The 6,000-nt window shown below is 41.3% G+C and overlaps 1 long non-coding RNA gene across 1 annotated transcript; it reads right to left on the reverse strand.

Moving 5' to 3' along the window:
- Positions 1-501: 501 nt before the first annotated feature.
- Positions 502-2,309, reverse strand: LOC108360347 (uncharacterized). Its single transcript, XR_001847093.1, has 3 exons — positions 1,305-2,309; positions 1,157-1,247; positions 502-1,052 (listed from the first exon to the last, which is right to left on the reverse strand). It is a non-coding gene; the product is annotated as an uncharacterized LOC108360347 (long non-coding RNA).
- Between the last annotated feature and the right edge of the window lie 3,691 nt (positions 2,310-6,000).

Consider the following 6,000-nt stretch of genomic DNA (forward strand, 5'->3'; position numbering starts at 1 on the left):
AATTAAAGGAGTCATGTGACTAGTGGTTCCGAAAATATGGCTGATAAAAAATTCCACGCCTATATTATGTGCCTCGCTCCCATTTACAAACTCATTTATATAAACCTTACTATAAACACCTACCATTGATATGTTTGCATACCAAATTTCAATTTTATGTGACTTATGGTTCCGAAGTTATGGCTGATTAAAAATTCTACGACGATGAGATATGCCACGCCCCCTCCAACAAAGTCATTTATATAAACCTTACTATAAGCATCTACCATAGATATGTCTGCATACCAAATTTCAAGTTCATGTGACTTATGGTTCCGAAGTTATAGCTGATTGAAAATTTGCAGCCCTATGGGAGGTGCCACGCCCCCTCGCAAAATTTACATCATATTTGCAAACAAAACCATGCCTACAACCTTCCCGGGGTAAAGGCAAATAAGTGTGCAAAGTTTCGTGCGGTTCCGTGTAGTGGTTCAAAAGTTATAAGATAATAAACAAACATTCAAATTTATATATATAGATTAAAAACAAAAAAGTTCATATCACAAAATCTTACATACTACTTTCTTAACATCTATTTAAAAATATAAAACAAAAAAATAAAATTCACCACATATTTGATTCCATTTTCTTAATGAGTAAGTCTAAAATCTATAACAAAAAACAATTCACTTCATTGGATCTTACATACTATTTCCTTATAATTTATTAAATGTGTAAAAAAGTATTAAATTCACGAAACCTTACATCCTATTCCTAATCTATTTAAAAAATCTGAAACACCATCCGTTAGTCCTTTCGCGTCTTCCTGCAGCTCCTGCACTGCCATCAGTTTTGCTTTTTCCAGTTCCATCAATTCTTCGTTCGATGTGCAAAATTTATCCAGAGCTTCCGAAAAGTGGACTAGAGGCTTTCGCAGACCGTCGCTAACCGGTCTATTTGTTTTTTTCTTCCAGATTTGTCGGATGCTGAGGACGAAGTAGACGGCAAAGGTGATGGAGATAACGGCGATATCTCTGTCGGTAGCGGTGAGAGATGGGTTGGTGACTCTGAAACTGAAAATGAATTTTTAGAATTTATGTACATAGATTAAGATAAAATGTAATAAATAGTTTTGCACCAAAAACCAAGAATTTGAATGGCTTCCATCGACACTTACGTTCAAAACTTTCTTCAATTAGAGCCTCTACATTATTAATTTAGATGATGCAGGAAAGCCGCCTTTTGTTCCCATAGCTGCCTTGGCCCGTCTATGAAAAATACGTACAAATAAGTATTTTATTCTTTCTTGAAAGGATTAAAGTTACCTGTATTTCGCCGTCAGATTGTCAATCTTCGTTTTAACTAATGAGGAGTTGACATCATAGCCCTGCATGTGCATTTCAGCCGCCATCTCTTAGTAAACATGGTCGTTTTTCCTGGGCCCACTCAAATCATTCACTTTTTGCTGCTACAACTCCACAAACGCCTCCTCTGCTGCTGCGGTGCATGGACATCTCGTTCACTTCATTTTTTAAATAAATTTTTCTTAATTATTTACTTAAAATTACAAAGTATATTTAATGAACCGAAATGAAGCAAACTCCGGCACAAATATCACAATATATGTATGTATACGCAAAACAGAATGTAAACAAATATGTATACGCAAACAAGCGATGCTGCCACTTTTTTTCACCACAGCTTCTTCGAATCGTGGTGTTTTTTCGAAGATTACAGAGTTGCACGCGGCATTTAGAATCTTAAAGCCAAAAATATATAGCATTTAGTTGCATTTAGGTCGCGAATTTTGTATGGGTAAATGTACATTTAGAGCTAAATGTGCTAAATGCAGCTTCAAAGTTCAGCATAAACGGCCAATAATGTACAAGCATACATACATTCATCTGCTAGACCAGGTCTTCCCAAACTTTTTTCACCCCGGCACCCTTGTGTAAAAGTAAAAGTCACTATCTAGTACTTTGAATGCAATCTTGCCAACAGCATTGTTTTCTGCGTACACTTACATCCAGAACTCTCTTCGCTCCCTTCGTAGTACTTTATATTCAAAGGGCTGTGTTCACTGATGGTCAAACGGTTTTCAAAAGCTTAATTTGTCTTCCCAGTAGGTTTATTTTTCGGGTCACATGAAAACGGGTTTGTTATCCAGCTATAGACATCCTAGGAGTCAATGTTGAGAAAATATACGACAGTGGTTTTTTCTAAACCTTCCAAGTTAACGCTGGTAATGCGCGTTAACACTAAGAAAACAACTTCTATCAATTTTCTTAGCGTTAACTTCGAAGTTACATAAATTTTTCTGATTTACTTTGTTTATTTATGGGGTTTTAATGCAATTGCTAGAAATTCTAAAATATGTATACATGTCACCAATAAAAAAAAAATCTCGACGTGCTAGGAAAAACCCAAGAAGTATTTTAATTTCACAGGCCTCTGTTATCTTCGCAGCGTCATCCAATACGGGTTTTAAATGTAGTGGCGACATCTTCCTAGTCGCCAGGGATCATACAGTGACTTCTCGTGGCGTTTTCTGCCTATTGCTTCATCCTAGACATCGCTCCTTTCGTTTTTCCAACCACTGCGGCTGCTCTATCACTGCAAATATCCGCACACTTGCTCCATTTCAAACTACTTTTCTGTATAATTTTTCGATAGCTTTAAACATTTCGTTGCTAGTGGTGTAAGTCTCAATTACTTCGCTCATCAAAAATTCTTCCTCGTGTTGATTCGCTCTTTCACAAGTTCTGAACACATTGAAAACGACAATCTACGGGCCACAGCTTCCAATTTGTTATCTTCATTATCTAAACGCTTTGTCGATGACGACATGATTTTTTTGAACGTGGCAGCGACATCATGAGTTTGACATAAAAAAAGAGGAAGAACCTTATCTGTCGCCGGAAAAATAGAAACAGGTCTAATCTGGTCACAACCACAGTCGTCGCGTAGCTCGGTCGTCGCCAAAATAATTATCTACATAAGCGTACGTGTACCACAGCTGTGGTCCGTAGCTCCTCGTTTTCTTGGTGTTCGGGCTAAGATTGTGATTATGAAGTTCCAACGAATAAGTAACATATATACGTGCGCGAAGCTGCTGCGCTTCTTACGAGAACAGCCCAGCCAGCAAAAAATCAGAAAATTAATCCGAAAACAGTCAACGAGGAAGAAAACTGGATGAAACGCGTATTAGGTCTACAAAAGCACCGAAAATGGTTGTGAAGAGGGTACGTTTTCGGCTATTTTTCTCAAAATTTTCGGATTAAATTTTTCGTTGACAAAACATACCTGGGAACTACGCTTACACTACACAAGCAGCTTGACAAACCAAACGAAATATCCCTTTGCTGCAAGCCATTTGTGTTGAGTATGGGGTTTGACGAGCCGCTGAAGGCAATTTTAATAAAAATCAAAATTTTTTCATTTTCTGAATTTGAGAATATGCCCGCACCACTACTATACTCTACCCACTTAGGGGAAGTCGGTGCTAGACGTTATTGAATGAATGAATATTTTTTATGAAGCGAGGAAATAATAGTTCAACCAAAATTTATTAGGGCAGAAACACCGGAGGGAACACTTTTACAGCCTACTGAATGGCAGCAGCGCTGAAAGTAGTGAAGAACACGAACCCGAGTCCCCAGTCGATGATGATGGAGTAGCTGTCCCACAGTCTGACTATGACGAGGTACGAATAGCGATTACGCGGCTGAAAAACAACAAAACTGCTGAAGCTGACGGCCTGCCAGCCGAGCTATTCAAGTACGGCGGCGAGGAGCTGATGAGAATATGGTCAGATGAACGCATGCCCGACGACTGGAATTTAAGTGTGCTCTGCCCAATCCACAAGAAAGGCAACCCCGCCATACGCGCCAACTACCGTGGAATCAGCCTTCTAAGCATAGGTTATAAGGTCTTATCGAGTGTATTGTGCGAAAGGCTGAAACCCACCGTCAACGAGCTGATTGGACCTTATCAGTGTGGCTTTAGGCCTGGAAAATCCACCATAGATCAGGTATTTACAATACGCCAAATCTTGGAAAAGACCCGCGAGAATAGGATCGACACACACCATCTATTTGTCGATTTCAAAGCCGCTTTCGACAGCACGAAGATAAGTTGCCTTTATGCCGCGATGTCTGAATTTGGTATCCCCGCGAAACTAATACGGCTCTGTAAAATGACGTTCAGCAATACCACCTGCTCCGTCACAATAGGGAAGGACCTCTCCGAGCCGGGTGATACCAAACGAGGTTTCAGACAAAGGGACTCCCTTTCGTGTGATTTCTTTAATCTGATATTAGAGAAGATAATAAGAGCCCCAGAACTAAACCGCTCAGACACAATACTTTACAAGAGCGTACAATTGCTGGCGTATGCCGAGGACATCGATATTAACGGTAAAAATAAGAGCTGCGTCTGTTCTGCCTTCTCGGGATTGGATAGAGAAGCAAAGCGAATGGGTCTGGTGGTGAACGAGGACAAAACGAAGTGTCTCCAGTCATCACACAAACAGTCAGAGCATACGCGTCTTGCCGCCCACGTCACTGTTGACAGTTACAAGTTTGAAAAAGTAGACGACTTCGTTTATTTGGGAACCAGCATTAACACCAATAATAATGTCAGCCTTGAAATCCAACGGAGAATCACTCTTGCCAACAAGTGCTACTTTGGGCTGAGTAGNCATTTTCTGAATTTGAGAATATGCCCGCACCACTACTATACTCTACCCACTTAGGGGAAGTCGGTGCTAGACGTTATTGAATGAATGAATATTTTTTATGAAGCGAGGAAATAATAGTTCAACCAAAATTTATTAGGGCAGAAACACCGGAGGGAACACTTTTACAGCCTACTGAATGGCAGCAGCGCTGAAAGTAGTGAAGAACACGAACCCGAGTCCCCAGTCGATGATGATGGAGTAGCTGTCCCACCGCCTGACTATGACGAGGTACGAATAGCGATTACGCGGCTGAAAAACAACAAAGCTGCTGGAGCTGACGGCCTGCCAGCCGAGCTATTCAAGTACGGCGGCGAGGAGCTGATGAGGTGCATGCATCAGCTCGTATGCAGAATATGGTCAGATGAACGCATGCCCGACGACTGGAATTTAAGTGTGCTCTGCCCAATCCACAAGAAAGGCGACCCCGCCATACGCGCCAACTACCGCGGAATTAGCCTTCTAAGCATAGGTTACAAGGTCTTATCGAGCGTATTGTGCGAAAGACTGAAGCCCACCGTCAACGAGCTGATTGGACCTTATCAGTGTGGCTTTAGGCCTGGAAAATCCACCATAGATCAGGTATTCACAATACGCCAAATCTTGGAAAAGACCCGCGAGAATAGGATCGACACACACCATCTATTTGTCGATTTCAAAGCCGCTTTCGACAGCACGAAGAGAAGTTGTCTTTATGCCGCGATGTCTGAATTTGGTATCCCCGCGAAACTAATACGGCTGTGTAAAATGACGTTGAGCAATACCACCAGCTCCGTCAGAATAGGGAAGGACCTCTCCGAGCCGTTTGATACCAAACGAGGTTTCAGACAAGGGGACTCCCTTTCGTGTGATTTCTTTAATCTGATATTAGAGAAGATAATAAGAGCCCCAGAACTAAACCGCTCAGACACAATACTTTACAAGAGCGTACAATTGCTGGCGTATGCCGAGGACATCGATATTAACGGTAAAAATAAGAGCTGCGTCTGTTCTGCCTTCTCGGGATTGGATAGAGAAGCAAAGCGAATGGGTCTGGTGGTGAACGAGGACAAAACGAAGTATCTCCAGTCATCACACAAACAGTCAGAGCATACGCGTCTTGCCGCCCACGTCACTGTTGACAGTTACAAGTTTGAAAAAGTAGACGACTTCGTTTATTTGGGAACCAGCATTAACACCAATAATAATGTCAGCCTTGAAATCCAACGGAGAATCACTCTTGCCAACAAGTGCTACTTTGGGCTGAGTAGGCAATTGAGAAGTAAAGTCCTCTCTCGTCGTACAAA

The sequence above is a fragment of the Rhagoletis zephyria genome, unplaced genomic scaffold (genome assembly GCF_001687245.7).
Source record: "Rhagoletis zephyria isolate East Lansing unplaced genomic scaffold, Rhagoletis_zephyria_1.1 Rzeph_scaffold_00558, whole genome shotgun sequence".
NCBI lineage: Eukaryota > Metazoa > Arthropoda > Insecta > Diptera > Tephritidae > Rhagoletis > Rhagoletis zephyria.